Source organism: Haliotis rufescens, unplaced genomic scaffold (genome assembly GCF_023055435.1).
Source record: "Haliotis rufescens isolate VD_foot unplaced genomic scaffold, xgHalRufe1.0.p SCAF_24, whole genome shotgun sequence".
Lineage (NCBI taxonomy): Eukaryota > Metazoa > Mollusca > Gastropoda > Lepetellida > Haliotidae > Haliotis > Haliotis rufescens.
Window position 1 is genome coordinate 3,730,940 of NW_025963935.1, and position 24,246 is coordinate 3,755,185.

A 24,246-nucleotide genomic window follows, 5' to 3' on the forward strand; every position below is an offset into this window, starting at 1 on the left:
TTGATACTTCACTGCCATAAACATAACACTTGATACTTCACTGCTGTAAACATAACACTTGATACTTCACTGCTGTAAACATAACACTTGATACTTCACTGCTGTAAACATAACAATTGATACTTCACTGCTGTAAACATAACACTTGATACTTCACTGCTGTAAACATAACACTTGATACTTCACTGCTGTAAACATAACACTTGATACTTCACTGCTGTAAACATAACACTTGATACTTCACTGCTGTAAACATAACACTTGATACTTCACTGCTGTGAACATAACACTTGATACTTCATTGTTGTGAACATAACACTTGATACTTCACTGCCATAAACATAACACTTGATACTTCACTGCTGTAAACATAACACTTGATACTTCACTGCTCTGAACATAACACTCGATACTTCACTGCTGTAAACATAACACTTGATACTTCACTGCTGTAAACATAACACTTGATACTTCACTGCTGTAAACATAACACTTGATACTTCATTGCTGTAAACATAACACTTGATACTTCATTGCTGTAAACATAACAATTAATACTTCACTGCTGTAAACATAACACTTGATAATTCACTGCTGTAAACATAACACTTGATACTTCACTGCTGTAAACATAACACTTGATACTTCACTGCTGTAAACATAACACTTGATACTTCACTGCTGTGAACATAACACTTGATACTTCACTGCTGTAAACATAACACTTGATACTTCACTGCTGTAAACATAACACTTGATACTTCACTGCTGTAAACATAACACTTGATACTTCACTGTTGTAAACATAACACTTGATACTTCACTGCTGTAAACATAACAATTGATACTTCACTGCTGTAAACATAACACTTGATACTTCACTGCTGTGAACATAACACTTGATACTTCACTGCTGTAAACATAACACTTGATACTTCACTGCTGTAAACATAACACTTGATACTTCACTGCTGTAAACATAACACTTGATACTTCACTGCTGTAAACATAACACTTGATACTTCACTACTGTAAACATAACACTTGATACTTCACTGTTGTAAACATAACACTTGATACTTCACTGCTGTAAACATAACAATTGATACTTCACTGCTGTAAACATAACACTTGATACTTCACTGCTGTGAACATAACACTTGATACTTCACTGCTGTAAACATAACACTTGATACTTCACTGCCATAAACATAACACTTGATACTTCACTGCCATAAACATAACACTTGATACTTCACTACTGTAAACATAACACTTGATACTTCACTGCTGTAAACATAACACTTGATACTTCACTGCTGTAAACATAACACTTGATACTTCACTGTTGTAAACATAACACTTGATACTTCACTGTTGTAAACATAACACTTGATACTTCACTGCCATAAACATAACACTTGATACTTCACTGCTGTAAACATAACACTTGATACTTCACTGTTGTAAACATAACACTTGATACTTCACTACTGTAAACATAACACTTGATACTTCACTGCTGTAAACATAACACTTGATACTTCACTGTTGTAAACATAACACTTGATACTTCACTGTTGTAAACATAACACTTGATACTTCACTGCCATAAACATAACACTTGATACTTCACTGCTGTAAACATAACACTCGATACTTCACTGCTGTAAACATAACACTTGATACTTCACTGCTGTAAACATAACACTTGATACTTCACTGCTGTAAACATAACACTTGATACTTCACTGCTGTAAACATAACAATTGATACTTCACTGCTGTAAACATAACACTTGATACTTCATTGCCATAAACATAACACTTGATACTTCACTGCTGTAAACATAACACTTGATACTTCACTGCTGTGAACATAACACTTGATACTTCATTGCTGTAAACATAACACTTGATACTTCACTGCTGTAAACATAACACTCGATACTTCACTGCTGTAAACATAACACTTGATACTTCACTGCTGTAAACATAACACTTGATACTTCACTGCTGTAAACATAACACTTGATATTTCACTGCTGTAAACATAACACTTGATACTTCACTGCTGTAAAAATAACACTTGATACTTCACTGCTGTAAACATAACACTTGATACTTCACTGTTGTGAACATAACACTTGATACTTCACTGCTGTAAACATAACACTTGATACTTCACTGCTGTAAACATAACACTTGATACTTCACTGCTGTAAACATAACACTTGATACTTCACTGCTGTAAACATAACACTTGATACTTCACTGCTGTAAACATAACACTTGATACTTCACTGCTGTAAACATAACACTTGATACTTCACTGCTGTAAACATAACACTTGATACTTCACTGCTGTAAACATAACACTTGATACTTCACTGCTGTAAACATAACACTTGATACTTCACTGCTGTAAACATAACACTTGATACTTCACTGCTGTAAACATAACACTTGATACTTCACTGCTGTAAACATAACACTTGATACTTCATTGCTGTAAACATAACACTTGATACTTCACTGCTGTAAACATAACACTTGATACTTCATTGCTGTAAACATAACACTTGATACTTCATTGCTGTAAACATAACACTTGTTACTTCACTGCTGTAAACATAACACTTGTTACTTCACTGCTGTAAACATAACACTTGATACTTCATTGCTGTGAACATAACACTTGATACTTCACTGCTGTAAACATAACAGTTGTTACTTCACTGCTGTAAACATAACACTTGTTACTTCACTGCTGTAAACATAACACTTGATACTTCACTGCTGTAAACATAACACTTGATACTTCACTGCTGTAAACATAACACTTGATACTTCACTGCTGTAAACATAACACTTGATACTTCACTGCCATAAACATAACACTTGATACTTCACTGCCATAAACATAACACTTGATACTTCACTGCCATAAACATAACACTTGATACTTCACTGCCATAAACATAACACTTGATACTTCACTGCTGTAAACATAACACTTAAAAATTCACTGCTGTGAACATAACACTTGATACTTCACTGTTGTGAACATAACACTTGATACTTCACTGCTGTAAACATAACACTTGTTACTTCACTGCTGTAAACATAACACTTGATACTTCACTGCTGTGAACATAACACTTGTTACTTTACTCCTGTAAACATAACACTTGATACTTCACTGCTGTAAACATAACACTTGATACTTCACTGCCATAAACATAACACTTGATACTTCACTGCTGTAAACATAACACTTGATACTTCACTGCTGTGAACATAACACTTGATACTTCACTGCTGTAAACATAACACTTGATACTTCACTGCTGTAAACATAACACTTGATACTTCACTGCTGTAAACATAACACTTGATACTTCACTGCTGTAAACATAACACTTGATACTTCACTGTTGTGAACATAACACTTGATACTTCACTGCTGTAAACATACCACTTGATACTTCACTGCTGTAAACATACCACTTGATACTTCACTGCTGTAAACATACCACTTGATACTTCACTGCTGTAAACATACCACTTGATACTTCACTGCTGTAAACATAACACTTGATACTTCACTGCTGTAAACATAACACTTGTTACTTCACTGCTGTAAACATAACACTTGATACTTCACTGTTGTAAACATAACACTTGACACTTCACTGCTGTAAACATAACACTTGATACTTCACTGCTGTAAACATACCACTTGATACTTCACTGCTGTAAACATAACACTTGATACTTCACTACTGTAAACATAACACTTGATACTTCACTGCTCTGAACATAACACTTGATACTTCACTGCTGTAAACATAACACTTGATACTTCACTGCTGTAAACATAACACTTGATACTTCAATGCTGTAAACATAACACTTGATACTTCACTGCTGTGAACATAACACTTGATACTTCACTGTTGTGAACATAACACTTGATACTTCACTGTTGTGAACATAACACTTGATACTTCACTGCTGTAAACATAACACTTGATACTTCACTGCTGTGAACATAACACTTGATACTTCACTGTTGTGAACATAACACTTGATACTTCACTGTTGTAAACATAACACTTGACACTTCACTGCTGTGAACATAACACTTGATACTTCACTGCTGTAAACATAACACTTGATACTTCACTGCTGTAAACATAACACTTGATACTTCACTGCTGTAAACATAACACTTGATACTTCACTGCTGTAAACATAACACTTGATACTTCACTGCTGTAAACATAACACTTGATACTTCACTGCTGTGAACATAACACTTGATACTTCACTGCCATAAACATAACACTTGATACTTCACTGCTGTAAACATAACACTTGATACTTCACTGCCATAAACATAACACTTGATACTTCACTGCTGTAAACATAACACTTGATACTTCACTGCTGTAAACATAACACTTGATACTTCACTGCTGTAAACATAACACTCGATACTTCACTGCTGTAAACATAACACTTGATACTTCACTGCTGTAAACATAACACTTGATACTTCACTGCCATAAACATAACACTTGATACTTCACTGCTGTAAACATAACACTTGATACTTCACTGCTGTAAACATAACACTTGATACTTCACTGCTGTAAACATAACACTTGATACTTCACTGCTGTGAACATAACACTTGATACTTCACTGCCATAAACATAACACTTGATACTTCACTGCTGTAAACATAACACTTGATACTTCACTGCTGTAAACATAACACTTGATACTTCACTGCTGTAAACATAACACTTGTTACTTCACTGCTGTAAACATAACACTTGATACTTCATTGCTGTAAACATAACACTTGATACTTCACTGCTGTAAACATAACACTTGATACTTCACTGCTGTAAACATAACACTTGATACTTCACTGCTGTAAACATAACACTCGATACTTCACTGCTGTAAACATAACACTTGATACTTCACTGCTGTAAACATAACACTTGATACTTCACTGCTGTAAACATAACACTTGATACTTCACTGCTGTAAACATACCACTTGATACTTCACTACTGTAAACATAACACTTGATACTTCACTGCTGTAAACATAACAATTGATACTTCACTGCCATAAACATAACACTTGATACTTCACTGTTGTGAACATAACACTTGATACTTCACTGCTGTAAACATAACACTTGATACTTCACTGCTGTAAACATACCACTTGATACTTCACTACTGTAAACATAACACTTGATACTTCACTGTTGTGAACATAACACTTGATACTTCACTGCTGTAAACATAACACTTGATACTTCACTGCTGTAAACATAACACTTGATACTTCACTGCTGTAAACATAACACTTGATACTTCACTGTTGTGAACATAACACTTGATACTTCACTGTTGTGAACATAACACTTGATACTTCACTGCTGTAAACATAACACTTGATACTTCACTGCTGTAAACATAACACTTGATACTTCACTGCTGTAAACATAACACTTGATACTTCACTGTTGTGAACATAACACTTGATACTTCACTGCTGTAAACATAACACTTGATACTTCACTGCTGTAAACATACCACTTGATACTTCACTACTGTGAACTTAACACTTTGATGGAACTATATACAAGAGTGAACTCCCCACAAATTGTCTCCCCTTATCGTAAGTGTCTAGCCCGTTCACAAATTTCCGGCACATTATTAAATTTTATATATGTTCATTTATGGAGTTAATATCGCTTCATAGCGTGTGTCATTCTCTCTGAAAAATTCTGTTCCTCCTACAAAAAAGTTATCATCCACACATTCTCTCTCTTATGTGTATAACTTTGAAATGCCATTGAACGATTTATTTTTAACAACAGTTCTTTTTTTTTTCAATTACATGAAAAAACATACTTTGTACGTATACCAAGATGAATTTGTGGCCGCTACATCCGTGCTTACAATTATCTATAGTGCGGGACGCGTTGTGCCACACCTGACATGTTTGCCATGTCCAGATTTCATGACGTTCTGACGTCGAAACCCTATCAACTTTTTTATTGGTCATCAATCATCATTGAGTATTTTCATCAACTTAGTTGACTCAGTTTACATATTAACTAACTGTTTGTTTGAAAGTTTCTTTGTGTGTTTGTTGTTTAACGCCGCACTTAGTAATATAGCAGCTATATGACGGCGCTCTGTTACTAATCGAGTCGGGACCAGACAATCCAGTGAATGACATCATGAGTATCGATCTACGCAATTGGATACGATGACTTTGCATCAACAAAGTCAGCGAGCCTGACCATCCGATCTCTTTAGTCGCCTCTTACGACAAGCAAAGTCACCTTTTACGGCAAGCATGGGTCGCTGAAGACCTATTCTTCCTCGGATCTTCACGGGTCCTACGTCCAAGTGGTTTAGTTAGCAGATAAACAACGAGTCATTTCGTTAATGTGTTTTTTGTTTGTTTGCTTGTTTGTTGTTTAACGCCGCACTCTGCAATATTCCAGCTATATGACGGCAGTCTGTAATTACTGAGTCTGACCAGACAATCCAGTGATTAACATAATGAGCATCGATCCACGCCATTGGAATACAAGGCATACATCTACCAAGTCAGCGAGCCTGACCACACGATCCCGTTAGTCGTCTCTTACGGCAAGCATGGGTTGCTGAAGACCAGTTTTATCCCAGATCTTCACGGGGTCATAATATCTTCTGCGCTTGTCACTTTTAACGTATGCTCTCTGGGAACAAACTGTACTCTTCGTCTTATTCGATACTTCGACACGCCCGTCTCCATAGGTTAGAACGCACACAGCAGAATACCTCGAAGGATCTCCTCAAACGATGTATCGATTTTCTTCCTTTCGTGAGTCTGGGTATCGGACACAAGCCACCAGTCCCCACATTTCTCCGCAGTCGATGCGTCTGTCATTGCACACAAATACTCAATTCATTTTAGAAATCTAGTCTGTAAAATAGATTATAAAGTTTTTTATTTAAATTTTTTTTTCAATGAAATGTTGCATTCTCGTGTTACCTTAAGCAAATATTGCGGAGACTTTTAATCCATTATTTCTGTGATTGACTGCAGCCGAGTTAAACCATTGGCTGATTTGACAGCTGTCCTCTCCGAGGTCCGCCAGAAACATGTCAATTTCATCTCACGCTGTCGAAAGCTTGACACTTGGCAGTTATCCGGATTGTGCGACTAAGCTCCGCTCATCATCAAATCAGATGCTTGCGCAGTAGTTTCCGAAAGACGAGCGGTTAAAACTGAACATATTGCGCTTTAATGACATCGAGTCACTTACCCTAATTCCAATGGATTTTGTAGGCGAGATGGCACTGAAAAAATGATGCTCACGTCGCCAACAGAAAAGGGGTCAATAACAGCTCAACTGAGGACATGTCTTTTCATATTCATAAAGAAATATGCTGGGACAGTTTAAAGCATTCGTGATATGAAATAAGGACAAGCCTTGTCATCGGCTATAAAACGTTCATGTGTGAATTTGTTTTTTTTGCTATTTCGTTTAAATACTTAGTCATATCAAGACTGGAGACCTAGAATGGGCAGATTGGTGAGGTGAGGAGAAATGGGGTTAAATCTCGGTGAAATGGGGTGATAAAGGATGGTGATTGCCGAGGTCGGATTCCTTTAAGGGAGTAATCATTACTTTAAAAGGGGTAAATATTTTTAAAACTGTGCATTTTATTAAAATCCTTAAAGATGTTGTACTTATTAAATTATTTATATCATTCTCTTATAAGAAATACACGACTCGTGGTCGTTGTTTATCGTACAATAAAACACTGCAGGGAGTATAATTATGAACCACTCAGGGCTGCCTTCCTCATTCTTTATTCTCCCTGCGGTGTTTTACTGGACGACAAGCAACTCCCATTCTTCGTTAAATTCTTAAATAAAGAATATAGTTATTTTCCTGAAAAGATCTAATAGTTTCTGTCCTTCCGTTTTTTTGCGGCCCTCGTGGTTAATTCTTCTTCCGGTGTTTTATTGTACGATAAACCACGACCCCTGTCGTTTATTTCTTAAATAAGGGCGGTCGGGTAGCCTAGTGGTTAAAGCGTTCGCTCGTCACGCTGAAGACCCGGGCTCGATTCCCGACATGGGTACAATGTGTGAAGCCCATTTCTATGATATTGCTGGAATATTGCTAAAAGCGGCGTAAAACCATACTCACTCACTCACTATTACTTAAATAACCTCTTCACTCTCGTCGCCATGTTACACGCACTTGCTTGACGGTGGGATCTGCCGTAGCTCTGTATACTATCGCTGGCACCAGTCACACATCACCCTCCTGGGAGACCCACCACCACCATGAAGCTAACTCACAAACGACTGTGTTATGTTTACAAAACATTGATCACTGGTGTGTCACCGAAGACTCTTTCCCTAGATAAACTGCTTTGTTTTTTGGCAAATTGGAATTCGATTTCATTGCTTGTCGTGTAAGTAGTACAGTGAGAGTGTTAGGAAGACGGTGAGGGCATTTCCGTTTGTTTCCAATCTCGACCCAATCTGATTAAACAATCGTAAATTCATCTCGGAAATAGTAAGTCAGTCGTAAATATTTCCCCAATTCCCTCTAATGCAGACCTGCACAAAAAATAAATGTAATTCCATTTGCAGTTAGAGAGAAAAAAAATAATCTTGTAATAGTTACCTCCACGCTGGGGACAGCGGTAATACCGGCAGGGCAGATAAGGAGTCTGGCAGGGAGCCTGCTTTTCCCCATCCTCATATTGCTGCACCAGGCCAGGTGCGTTTCGGAGTAGGACCCATACCCATGTGCATATCGACTAATTATTAAACCGATGTAAGAATCGCAAAATATGATTGATTGAGAGTGATATGTATTGATTGACTGATTTGCTATTTTATTTATTTTTTTATTTTTTATTTTTATTTTTTTTTATTGCAGATTTGCTAATGAAGGTAAAATAGACGTGCTAGGAAAATTGATCCATGCTGTACGCCTAAAGCAAGACAAATGATAGTTATGGTTGATTCACTGAAATTGATTGCATAATGGCTTACAGAAACGTTACCACATCAGCCGCTGTTCTTTTCCGAATGACAGGGTGAGTGAGAGGTTTCACTAGTATCAAGAAGGATGCATTCAGTCACTGCCTTGAACACTCGTGTAGAAGCGAATCCGTCTTTGGCGTTTGCTCTACCCATTAGGCTATCCCATCACACCCTGGCCATAGGCAGCAAAGTGGTTAAATCTGTTACACGAAGTAGGAATATTGATACAATCGTAATCGTATTAGAGTTGTTTTGGGGGCTTCTTGTCGGATTTTTGTGGAGGGTATGACTTAATTGAGAATTAACTTCAAAATTTTGTTTTGCGTTTATGAAAGTGTAAGCGGAAAAACCGATGAGCATACTACGCATGTCCATTACGCGCTACTGGAACACACCAGTTGTATTTTTTTTTATCTTTATTTTTAAAACATATTTATTCACAATGGGGGAACGGGATTGGGGGACAAGTTCTTTCAGCTTGAATGCCCCCTCCCTAGTAATTACAAAATTTCACAATTTCAAATTCAATATATATGCATACAGCACTATAGAGGAGACATAAAATGAGAGAGAGAGAGAGAGAGAGAGAGAGAGAGAGAGAGAGAGAGAGAGAGAGAGAGAGAGAGAGAGAGAGAGAGAGAGAGAGTACTTTTTGTTACTCTAACAACGCAAAAACAACATATTCAAGTCAATTCGTATAAATAAATATGTCAACAATAACAACTTCACAGACTGTTTATTTAATCTTTATCACTCAAAACCACCTGGAGGCAGCCGTACGACATCGGTAACACCATGTAGGGTATCATTGCAGCACAAGCCCCGCCCATTCTATCATCGGCCAATCAGTCCATTAGTAGCTATAGGCGTGGCCAAATGTTTATCGGTTTATGGTCAGACGCAAGAAAGATTACTTGGTTAGCCAATCAAATGCTAACCTTTAAAAGGGAGCATCTGTTTGGGGGAATTTTGAATAGAAAATATAATTTGCTTGTAGAAAATACCAAAACTCGAAAATGTGTTAATTATGGAAATGAATAGATTGTTTGACGGTTCCCAGTAAATTGATACTTTGTCGGTCACAGCTGGGGAAAAAAGCTGTCCACTCCCACTGGATTTGTTGTAGGTGGTGGTCGATGGGTTGTGTGTCAGTAGGTGGAATGAAGGTGGTCGGTAGGTTGTGTGTGTACATGTGCGTATACGTGTATGTATGTATGTATGTGTGTGTGTGTGCGTGTGCGTGTGCGTGTGTGTCTGTGTCTGTGTGTGCGTGTGTCTGTGTGTGTGTGTTTGCGTGTGTGTCTGTGTGTGTGTATGTGTGTGTGCGTGTGTGTGTGCGTGTGTGTATGTGCGCGTGCGTGTGTGTCTGTGTGTGTGTGCGCGCGTGTGTGTGTGCGTGCGTGTGTATGTGTGCGTGTGTGTCTGTGTGTGTGTGTGCGTGTGTGTGCGTATGTGTGTCTGTGTGTGAGTGTGTGTGTGCGTGCGTGTGTGTCTCTGTGTGTGTGTGTGTATGTGTGTGTGCGTGTGTGTCTGTCTGTGCGTGTGTGTGTGTGTGTGTCTCTGTGTGTCTGTGTGTGTGTGCGTGTGTGTCTGTATGTGTGTGTGTGCGCGTGCGTGCGCGTGTGTGCGTGTGCGAGTGCGTGTGCGTGTGTATGTGTGCGTGTTGATTGTGTGTGTATGTGTGTATGTTGATTGATTGATTGATTGATTGTGTGTGTGTGTGTGTTGATTGATTGATTGATTTGTGTGTGTGTGTGTGTGTGCGCGTGCGTGCGTGTGTGTGTGTGCGTGTGCGTGTGCGTATGTGTGTGTGTTGATTGTGTGTGTGTGTTGATTGATTGATTGATTGATTGATTTATGTGTGTGTGTGTGTGTGTGTGTGTGTGTGTGTGTGTGTGTGTGTGTGTGTGTGTGTGTGTGTGTGTGTGTGTGTGTGTGTGTAATGGAGGGTGAGTGAGTGAGTATGGTTTTACGCCGCTTTTAGCAATATTCCAGCAATATCACAGCAGGGGACACCGGAAATGGGCTTCACACATGGTGCCCATATCAGGAATCTAACCCGGGTCTTCGGCGTGACGAGCGAACGCCTTAACCACCCCTGTGGAATGAAGGGAGAAGGGGGGAGTGGGTGGGTGAAACGAAGGGGGTCGAAGGGTTAAATGTGTGTATGTATGTGAGTGAGTGAGTGAGTGAGTGAGTGAGTGAGTGAGTGAGTGAGTGAGTGAGTGAGTGAATGAGTGAGTGAGTGACTGAATGAGTGTGTGAGTGTGTACACTTTCTTTCGCCCGGAAGTTTTGTTGACTCCTAACAACCTTCGAGGCCTTGCATGGAAACATACGCCACAGACCTTCCTAATTATAAGTCTTGCTTGATAGTTATCCGGCTTTAAAAGGGTGAGCCTTACTTTCAAACATTTCTTATTGAAATATTGCTTTTGAAGTAATGTTTTTTCCTTTTGCATAGTCTGTGAATTTGATGCAGTAATGAAAAGGTAGTAGATAAAAAACGGTAAGTATGGAAAATAACAGTATTCTTAATCTCTACCTCTAAGATGCTTCGCTAAAACATCAAAGGCGCCGACTGTAATTTATCCTGCGATAAAGTATACTTTTTGAGTTACGCCATAATGAGCTGACGTCATGGCGCTGTTTAAATGTTCTCCCCAGTGATCTAACGTTTCCTTGGTAACAGCGTTATTTCATTGCTGGCAAGCAATTCACATCAGTTATCAGTGAAAATGTTTCTTGAAACCTACAATATTATTACCTGGAATGAAATATGACATTATGATGTTAACCATCTCACAATGCCACGGGGTTTTCCCAAACATAATGAAACCACTGCCACAGCAGACACACAATTGTCCGAGGCGGGCGTTGCTGCCCCAGGATTAGTATGTCTGTTTCTGGATACAAGCATGAACAATCCCGGAGGAGTTTCACAACCACATGTACACCAGTTGCTTAGTGTCTGGTCGTCTACACTACAATGCAGATTAACAAACTGTCGCGTTTCCTTCACCACGTTCGTCCCACGACGACGTCATATCACGCCCCAGACCGTCGATTCACGTCGGTTACGGTGTCATGTAACGTAGCCAACTCGGCGAGCACACTATTTCAGTGGCAGTTTCTGTAGAGTGCTGTCATTAGTGTTGGAAAACAACTTTTCAAACAGAAAACACAATAACCAGCGACACGGAACAACGGCTATGTTTACATGTTACCGCGGCCCCACAATACAGAGAGAGAGAGAGAGAGAGAGAGAGAGAGAGAGAGAGAGAGAGAGAGAGAGAGAGAGAGAGAGAGAGAGAATAATGTTTATTATAGTGTCACATGTTATATAAACTTCATACTAAAACACGTACATGAATAATAAAATATAACATCCGACCAGGTATGGCCTACGAGACACTAGACATAAAAGCAAATTATAACGTCATGATCTGGATAAGGTAAAATAAGACATATACCAAAACAATGTTTAAAATTAAGGTTCGGTTATGAACACGCACGCTCGCACGCACACGCACACACACACGTCAAATTACTTATAAAGTCATCATACAATCATACACAAACACGTGGATACCCACACACCCACTCCACACCATACCACGCACACACGCACGCACACACGCACACACACACGCACAAGTACACGCACACACAAACACACGCACGCACACACACATACCATACGTACATTATGCCCCCCCCCCACTCACGCCCCCCCCCCCACACACACGCACGCATACACGTACACATACATCATACGCACATCATACGCCCCCCCACCCCCCCCCCCCCCCCCCCACCCCCCACCCCACCCACCCCACACACAGAGACACACACACACACGCACGCACCCACACACCATACGTACATTATACGACACATACTTATAACTGCATGGGCATCTGGATATACTCACACTCTGAACAGAAAATAAACTGTGACTTATTTAACCGTAATTCACTCATTTTAGGGGTGGTTTATTATGTTTAAAACGCATTCATTTTCAGTCAGCCCTGTGGATTTTCAATTTACAGCTCCATGTATTGTAGATTTTATTTTAAACCCACCTCAAATAAACCATAAGATCAATCATAAATTTGGCAAGCGTCGTCGTGCTTCACCTATAATAATTCGGCCATAACAACACTTTCTTCATTTTGGGAAGAGCAAACTTTATTTCTTAATTTCACCAGGGCCGCTCTGATTTTGGAGTTTGACAGTCGTATCGCTTAGATCAGTTTGTGGAACGAGGCTTTAATATTTTTTTTTCATGATTTGTATAAATTGGAAAAGCAGCTTGCCGGTGTAGCAATCAAATCAATCTTGCTTTATATTTACAGGGATTAATGAAGAGCTGGAATTTGATACCTTTTGGATGGTTTCCAGGATTTGTCTGCTAAACAGCACCTTCCGCGGCGCTCGGCTCGTTTCGTTGCTCGACAAACACTCGGGGGATTCCATAGTGCGTACGTGACTTCGGCACGTGATTATAACACAACAAATAGCCTGATTGTTAAAGTGTTAAAGCGAAGACCCGCGTTTCATTTCCCAAATTGGTACAATGTGCGAAGCCGTTACTTGCTCAGGCGTCAAGTTGCTGGAACATTTCTAAATATGGTGGAACTAGATACCCTCACCACAGTTTTAAACTTGTACGATGCGCATTAATTTGAGATTTTCTCCCACGAAATACCATCTTCCCGAGGCAAGGGAGTTAACTGACTGTACAAAGTCTCGTTTCCACCCTTGCCGGGCTAGGCTGGAGTTTCATGGTTCGATCGTAGAGCCATCAGTAGCTATTACGAGTTATGTCCCTTCTATGTCCCTCATATTGACCAATCGTATTCCTCACATATCACTTATATTTACTTCAAACAATATGTCGAGTGAGTGAGTATGGTTTTACGCCGTTTTTAGCAATATTCCAGCAATATCACTGCGGGGGACACATGAAATGGGCTTCACACATTGTACCCATGTCGGGAATCGACCCATGGTCTTCGGCGTGACGAGCGAACGCTTTAACCATAGAACGCATAGACTCCATAGTCAGCACCATACCCGTGCTCGTGGGCTTCGCCGAAATGGTTAACGTCCGAGACCTGCATCACTTCGGGCTTTCCTCCCACACTAAGCTGACACGCCGTTATATACATGTAACTGGAATACTGTTTAAAGCGGCATTAAACCCAACTCACTCAATCACTCACGTTAGTCCAGCTAAAAGATAACTCCATGATTGCAGCCTAGTTCGGCAAGAGGGGAGACTGGAATTGTAGATTCAACTCCCTTGCCTCGGGAAGATGGCGATATACCGACACGCTAAGCTATAACTGATATATTGTTCCAAAATCATTGATTTTTTTTTCTAGGAACCGAGTTTTGAGAGGGAGCGTCATAATTTGGTTTGCAGAGTTGCGTCCCTTAGTTGTGCCAGGATGTATTGGACAAGGGGTTGAGTTTACATTTTGCCGGTTTAAAGGATTAAAAGTCATCCAGTCAATCACCCAGTCACTCACTCACTCACACAGTCATTCACTCACCCAATCACTCAGTCACTCTCCCAGTCAATCACTCAGTCAATCACTCAGTCACTCACTCACTCACACAGTCACTTTCTCACTCACTCACTCACTCACTCAGTCACTCAGTCACTCACTCACCCAGTCACTCACCCAGTCACTCACTCACTCACTCACTCACTCAGTCACTCACCCAGTCAATCACTCAGTCACTCAGTCACTCACTCACCAAGTCACTCAGTCACTCACTCACTCACTCAGTCACTCAGTCACTCACTCACACAGTCACTCACTCACTCACACACTCACTCACTCACTCACTCACTCACTCACTCACTCACTCACTCACTCACTCACTCAGTCAATCACCCAGTCACTCACTCACTCACTCACTCACTCACTCACTCACTCACTCACTCACTCCATTGGGCGTGAAAGGCAAAGTAGTGGAATGACAGAATCACTGAAGTACTGAGATGACAACAGGTTGTGGTGGACAACTCATCCCATTTCATGCCATTGATCAGATACCTACTTTACACATGCAATGGTCACCACTGAAACTCCACACAGCGCTAAAATAGAAATGGTGAAGTGGTTTTCATTGTTTGTTTAATTGTTGTTTAACGCCGCACTAAGCAATATTCCAGTTGTATGGCGGCGGTCTATAAATAATCAAGTCTGGACCAGACCATCCAGTGATTGACATCATGAGCATCGATCCACGCAATTGGGATACGATGACATGCATCAACCAAGTCAGCAAGCCTGACCACCCGATCCCGTTTGTCGCTTCCTACGACAAGCAAAGTCGCCTTTTACGCATTGCTGAAGATCTGTTCTACCCCGGAACCTCAAGGGTCAAATGGTGAAGTTGAATGTGTTCCAGGACGAAACAAGCGTGTAGGGTTCTGTATATAACACTTCCTTTAAATATCGCGAATGGGTATCTCTTTAGGTGCTTTAAGTGTCCATTTTCTCAGATCAGAATCTTAGCCAAAATCCAAACACTATGGCGCCGCATCTGCCATGTATTTCAGTAACACAGCACCGCTTTAATTCAATCTGATATTTCTTCCTTTACAAACAGCTGACATCTTGTCAATACACAATTTCCTTAACGGGAAGTTATTGCAGGATGGTTTAGACGCACTTAATACCAGGAAATGTAACGATAGATGTAATCGAACATTTTTTATGTCCAAACGAAAAAGATCGATTGAATATTTCATACGTATTTTTTTGGCTAAATTGGAACTGAAACTTAATTGAAACTCAGACAGGCGATGAAGAGTCGTACGTGGTCAAACTTAAGTAATGTTTGATCTGCTATATAGAGTCAAACAGTGAGAAATAAGTTGGGTTTTACAAAGGGATAAGCGCTGTCCATCCCAAACCCGAAGTTGGTACTACCAATTTCTCGCTGGACAGTAACAAATGTGGTTTCAGCCGAGCTCATGAAGGTGATTTTGGCAAGATTTTAGCCCGTTTACTAAATATTTTGAACTTAATCGAACTTATGTCATGAACCGTAGGACGATAATCGTTAACGTATTTATATACGACGCTCAATGTAAGATAATCGTTAACGTATTTATATACGACGCTCAGTGTAAGATAATCGTTAACGTATTTATATACGACGCTCAGTGTAAGATAATCGTTAACGTATTTATATACGACGCTCAATGTAAGATAATCGTTAACGTATTTATATACGACGCTCAATGTAAGATAATCGTTAACGTATTTATATACGACGCTCAATGTAAGATAATCGTTAACGTATTTATATACGACGCTCAATGTAAGATAATCGTTAATGTATTTATATACGACGCTCAGTGTAAGATAATCGTTATAGTATTTATATACGACGCTCAATGTAAGATAATCGTTAACGTATTTATATAAGACGCTCAGTGTAAGATAATCGTTAACGTATTTATATACGACGCTCAGTGTAAGATAATGGTTATAGTATTTATATATGACGCTCAGTGTAAGATAATCGTTAACGTATTTATATACGACGCTCAGTGTAAGATAATCGTTAACGTATTTATATACGACGCTCAGTGTAAGATAATCGTTATAGTATTTATATACGACGCTCAATGTAAGGTAATCGTTAACGTATTTATATACGACGCTCAATGTAAGATAATCGTTATAGTATTTATATACGACGCTCAATGTAAGATAATCGTTAACGTATTTATATACGACGCTCAATGTAAGATAATCGTTAATGTATTTATATACGACGCTCAGTGTAAGATAATCGTTATAGTATTTATATACGACGCTCAATGTAAGATAATCGTTATAGTATTTATATAAGACGCTCAATGTAAGATAATCGTTATAGTATTTATATACGACGCTCAGTGTAAGATAATGGTTATAGTATTTATATACGACGCTCAGTGTAAGATAATCGTTAACGTATTTATATACGACGCTCAGTGTAAGATAATGGTTATAGTATTTATATACGACGCTCAGTGTAAGATAATCGTTAACGTATTTATATACGACGCTCAGTGTAAGATAATCGTTAACGTATTTATATACGACCTTCAATGTAAGGTAATCGTTAACGTATTTATATACGACGCTCAATGTAAGATAATCGTCATAGTATTTATATACGACGCTCAATGTAAGATAATCATTAACGTATTTATATAAGACGCCGCTCAATGTAAGATAATCGTCATAGTATTTATATACGACGCTCAATGTAAGATAATCGTTATAGTATTTATATACGACGCTCAATGTAAGATAATCGTTAACGTATTTATATACGACGCTCAGTGTAAGATAATCGTTATAGTATTTATATACGACGCTCAATGTAAGATAATCGTTAACGTATTTATATACGACGCTCAATGTAAGATAATCGTTAACGTATTTATATACGACGCTCAATGTAAGATAATCGTTAACGTATTTATATACGACGCTCAATGTAAGATAATCTTTAACGTATTTATATACGACGCTCAGTGTAAGGTAATCGTTAACGTATTTATATACGACGCTCAATGTAAGATAATCGTCATAGTATTTATATACGACGCTCAATGTAAGATAATCGTTAACGTATTTATATACGACGCTCAATGTAAGATAATCGTTTATGTATTGATATACGAAGCTCAGTGTAAGATAATCGTTATAGTATTTATATACGACGCTCAATGTAAGATAATCGTTAACGTATTTATATACGACGCTCAATGTAAGATAATCGTTAACGTATTTATATACGACGCTCAATGTAAGATAATGGTTATAGAATTTATATACGACGCTCAGTGTAAGATAATCGTTAACGTATTTATATACGACGCTCAGTGTAAGATAATCGTTATAGTATTTATATACGACGCTCAGTGTAAGATAATGGTTATAGTATTTATATACGATGCTCAGTGTAAGATAATCGTTAACGTATTTATATACGACGCTCAGTGTAAGATAATCGTTAACGTATTTATATACGTGGCTCAGTGTAAGATAATCGTTAACGTATTTATATACGACGCTCAGTGTAAGATAATCGTTATAGTATTTATATACAACGCTCAATGTAAGGTAATCGTTAACGTATTTATATACGACGCTCAATGTAAGATAATCGTTAACGTATTTATATACGACGCTCAATGTAAGATAATCGTTAACATATTTATATACGACGCTCAGTGTAAGGTAATCTTTAACGTATTTATATACGACGCTCAATGTAAGATAATCGTTAACGTATTTATATACGACGCTCAATGTAAGATAATCGTTATAGTATTTATATACGACGCTCAATGTAAGATAATCGTTATAGTATTTATATACGACGCTCAATGTAAGATAATCGTTAACGTATTTATATACGACGCTCAATGTAAGATAATCGTTAATGTATTTATATACGACGCTCAGTGTAAGATAATCGTTATAGTATTTATATACGACGCTCAATGTAAGATAATCGTTATAGTATTTATATAAGACGCTCAATGTAAGATAATCGTTATAGTATTTATATACGACGCTCAGTGTAAGATAATGGTTATAGTATTTATATACGACGCTCAGTGTAAGATAATCGTTAACGTATTTATATACGACGCTCAGTGTAAGATAATGGTTATAGTATTTATATACGACGCTCAGTGTAAGATAATCGTTAACGTATTTATATACGACGCTCAGTGTAAGATAATCGTTAACGTATTTATATACGACCTTCAATGTAAGGTAATCGTTAACGTATTTATATACGACGCTCAATGTAAGATAATCGTCATAGTATTTATATACGACGCTCAATGTAAGATAATCGTTAACGTATTTATATACGACGCTCAATGTAAGATAATCGTTTATGTATTGATATACGACGCTCAGTGTAAGATAATCGTTATAGTATTTATATACGACGCTCAATGTAAGATAATCGTTAACGTATTTATATACGACGCTCAATGTAAGATAATCGTTAACGTATTTATATACGACGCTCAATGTAAGATAATGGTTATAGAATTTATATACGACGCTCAGTGTAAGATAATCGTTAACGTATTTATATACGACGCTCAGTGTAAGATAATCGTTATAGTATTTATATACGACGCTCAGTGTAAGATAATGGTTATAGTATTTATATACGACGCTCAGTGTAAGATAATCGTTAACGTATTTATATACGACGCTCAGTGTAAGATAATCGTTAACGTATTTATATACGACGCTCAGTGTAAGATAATCGTTAACGTATTTATATACAACGCTCAATGTAAGGTAATCGTTAACGTATTTATATACGACGCTCAATGTAAGATAATCATTAACGTATTTATATAAGACGCCGCTCAATGTAAGATAATCGTCATAGTATTTATATACGACGCTCAATGTAAGATAATCGTTATAGTATTTATATACGACGCTCAATGTAAGATAATCGTTAACGTATTTATATACGACGCTCAGTGTAAGATAATCGTTATAGTATTTATATACGACGCTCAATGTAAGATAATCGTTAACGTATTTATATACGACGCTCAATGTAAGATAATCGTTAACGTATTTATATACGACGCTCAATGTAAGATAATCTTTAACGTATTTATATACGACGCTCAGTGTAAGGTAATCGTTAACGTATTTATATACGACGCTCAATGTAAGATAATCGTCATAGTATTTATATACGACGCTCAATGTAAGATAATCGTTAACGTATTTATATACGACGCTCAATGTAAGATAATCGTTTATGTATTGATATACGAAGCTCAGTGTAAGATAATCGTTATAGTATTTATATACGACGCTCAATGTAAGATAATCGTTAACGTATTTATATACGACGCTCAATGTAAGATAATCGTTAACGTATTTATATACGACGCTCAATGTAAGATAATGGTTATAGAATTTATATACGACGCTCAGTGTAAGATAATCGTTAACGTATTTATATACGACGCTCAGTGTAAGATAATCGTTATAGTATTTATATACGACGCTCAGTGTAAGATAATGGTTATAGTATTTATATACGATGCTCAGTGTAAGATAATCGTTAACGTATTTATATACGACGCTCAGTGTAAGATAATCGTTAACGTATTTATATACGTGGCTCAGTGTAAGATAATCGTTAACGTATTTATATACGACGCTCAGTGTAAGATAATCGTTATAGTATTTATATACAACGCTCAATGTAAGGTAATCGTTAACGTATTTATATACGACGCTCAATGTAAGATAATCGTTAACGTATTTATATACGACGCTCAATGTAAGATAATCGTTAACATATTTATATACGACGCTCAGTGTAAGGTAATCTTTAACGTATTTATATACGACGCTCAATGTAAGATAATCGTTAACGTATTTATATACGACGCTCAATGTAAGATAATCGTTATAGTATTTATATACGACGCTCAATGTAAGATAATCGTTATAGTATTTATATAGGACGCTCAATGTAAGATAATCGTTAACGTATTTATATACGACGCTCAGTGTAAAATAATCGTTATAGTATTTATATACGACGCTCAATGTAAGATAATCGTTAACGTATTTATATAAGACGCCGCTCAATGTAAGATAATCGTCATAGTATTTATATACGACGCTCAGTGTAAGATAATGGTTATAGTATTTATATACGACGCTCAGTGTAAGATAATCGTTAACGTATTTATATACGACGCTCAGTGTAAGATAATCGTTATAGTATTTATATACGACGCTCAATGTAAGGTAATCGTTAACGTATTTATATACGACGCTCAATGTAAGATAATCGTTAACGTATTTATATACGATGCTCAATGTAAGATAATCTTTAACGTATTTATATACGACGCTCAGTGTAAGGTAATCGTGAACATATTTATATACGACGCTCAATGTAAGATAATCGTTAACGTATTTATATACGACACTCAGTGTAAGGTAATCGTTAACGTATTTATATACGACGCTCAATGTAAGATAATCGTTATAGTATTTATATACGACGCTCAGTGTAAGATAATCGTTAACATATTTATATACGACGCTCAGTGTAAGATAATCGTTAACGTATTTATATACGACGCTCAGTGTAAGATAATCGTTAACGTACTTATATACGACGCTCAGTGTAAGATAATCGTTATAGTATTTATATATGACGCTCAGTGTAAGATAATCGTTATAGTATTTATATACGACGCTCAATGTAAGGTAATCGTTAACGTATTTATATACGATGCTTAATGTAAGATAATCGTTAACGTATTTATATACGACGCTCAATGTAAGATAATCGTTAACGTATTTATATACGACGCTCAGTGTAAGGTTCGATATTTTTATCCTTAATTTTGATGTCATATGGCGCGATAGCCGAAAACTAGGTGCTTTTCAGTGTGAAAACGACATTATTAATTCATTCATTCAGTTCTCTTGTGTCAAAGTGTGCATTAATGTATGACTTATGTTTGAAGTTTGTTTGTTTGTTGTTTAACGCCTCACTCCGCAATATACGTACCAGCTATAGGACGGCGGGCTGTCGATCATGGAGTCTTGACCAGATAATCCTGTGATTGACATCATGAGCATCTATCAACGCAATTGGGATACGATGACATGCATCATTCAAGTCAGCAAGCCTGACCACCCGATCCTCTTATGATAAGCACAGTCGCCGCGTTTACGGCAAGCATGAGTTGCTAAAGAATATATCCTAGCACGGAAGTTCACGGGTCTTTTGAGTGAAGATTATATTCTGAGATATTAAACAAAACAAACACTGTACGAGTTGATGGCAGTTGGTTGTATCACATGGGTTGTAATAACTATTGAAATGTAATAAAATTATCATATTTGCTTTCTTAATAATTTTAATTATTTATTACGTTAACTACAAGTTCAACACACTTCAGCTATTATTAGTCAGTTTTCAAAGCGACGTATGTCATTAATTAGAAAACGGAGTCGGTGGGGTAGCATCGTGGTTGAAGCGTTCGCTTGTCACGCCGAGGACCCGGGTTCGATTTCCCTCTTACGTCAAGCATAGTCTTCTCTTACGTCAAGCATAGTCACTTCTTACGTCAAGCATAGTCACTTTTTACGTTTGTTTGTCTGTTGTTTAATGTCGCACTCAGCAATATTCCGGCCATATGATAAGCATCGATCAACGCAATTGGGATCGATGACATGCATCAACCAAGTCAGCGAGCCTGACCACCCGATCCCGTTAATCGCCTCTTACAACAAGCATAGTCACCTTTTACGGCAAGTATGGGTTGCTGAAGACCTATTCTACCCCGGATCTTCAGGGGTTCATGTATAGGTATATAAACATTGATTGTTTGGGAAGGTGACAGATAAACAACCCCTTGATTGCTAAACAAATTGAGTGAGGGCTGGGTGATCTGAGTTAACCCTGCTTTCAACCGATTTCAATTTTTCACGATTTTAAGTTTGATGTGGACCGACGTCATGTTAGAGATACACCTATGGTGAAAACAGGAGAACGGATATGGTGATGTCATACGAAGACTCATTATCAGATCCAGCTTGGGATTCGAACCAAGGATCACGTCTAGGGGGACGCAACTCTGTACAACAAGTGAGTATGGTTTTACGCCGATTTTAGCAATATTCCAGCAATATCACGGTGTAGGACACCAGAAATGGGCTTCACACATTGTACCCATGTCGGGAATCGAACCCGGGTTTTCGGCGTGACGAGCGAACGCTTTAACCACTAGGCTCCCCGACCGCCCCTCTTTACAACAAACTGCGGCGTCTTGAACCACTTGACCACACCTGCTTCCTTAAACATTAACGTCATGTACATCCTGATCACGATCGTAAATATTAAAGTAGGATGTTGCAATGTGCTCTATCTTATTACATACTGTCGGACCCAAAAAAATATTCGCGTGAAGATTGGATTTTAGCAAAATATTATCAAAACTTTACTAGTCTGGAAACAGTTTTATGTAGACATTTCCAAATTTGACGCATCAGAGACAAACATTATGTTCTATGCAACTCCCTATTTAACTGAACAATTGACTTGCCTTTGCATGTATTTGTGACGGGTACCACCGTTTGGGCAGAACTCGTTGAACACCTGGTATCATCACCATTCGATAGTTATTCATAAACGCATGGGGGGCACGGGTGGCCCAGTCGTCTGAGGCGCCGCGATTCGATGTGCAGAGTTGCGTCCCTTGGGCACGCCAGAAACCTATGATTGCGGGTTCGAATCCCGGTTCGCCCCAATTATGTTTCTAGGTTTGTCAGCACCATACCCGTGCTCGTGGGTTTCACCGAAGTGGTAAACGTCTGAGGCCTGCATCACTTCGGGCTTTCCTCCCACATTAAGCTGAGACACCGCGATATGACTGGAATACTGTTAAAAGCGGCGTTAAACCCAACTCACTCACTCACTCACTCATAAACGCATGCTTATGATATTTTCAGAAGGGTACAATCGACTCTTATTTCTTATGAACGGGGAAGGGGTTTTCTCGCTTTAATTACAGCTTCTCTTTGAAATAACAGTGTGCCAGACCTAGGTTTGCCGGTGAGTTGTAATATCCTCTTACATCAACCTTAAGCTGACATCAGCGCTGACGCTGGGGCTCACAGATCGGTAACACCCATTGCATGATTGGAAAACCGACAATAGTTTGACAAAATATGATTGATTGAAAGGTTTGTGTGTGATTCGGCTGATGACTATTGAGTACATGTGAATGTACTGGAAAAAAACATGTGGTACGGACATAGAATTGTACTTGGCGTTATTAACAAACGATAATAATGATTTGATCGCTGAAATTAATTATTCATTGATTTAACCCGTTTGTTGACAAGTTGGTTGTTCGGAAGCTCACCTTAGTCAATCAGACTTTAGGCCCCGAAAAAAATATTCCTGTTTGTCGTGACTGTTACAGTTTTACCTTTTTATTTAACGTCTTAGGTAGGTTAAAAAGTATTAAAGTAAACTTAATGTTCCACCTTCCCTCTTTTGGACTCTCGACCTGTAGCACGGGGTGCTAA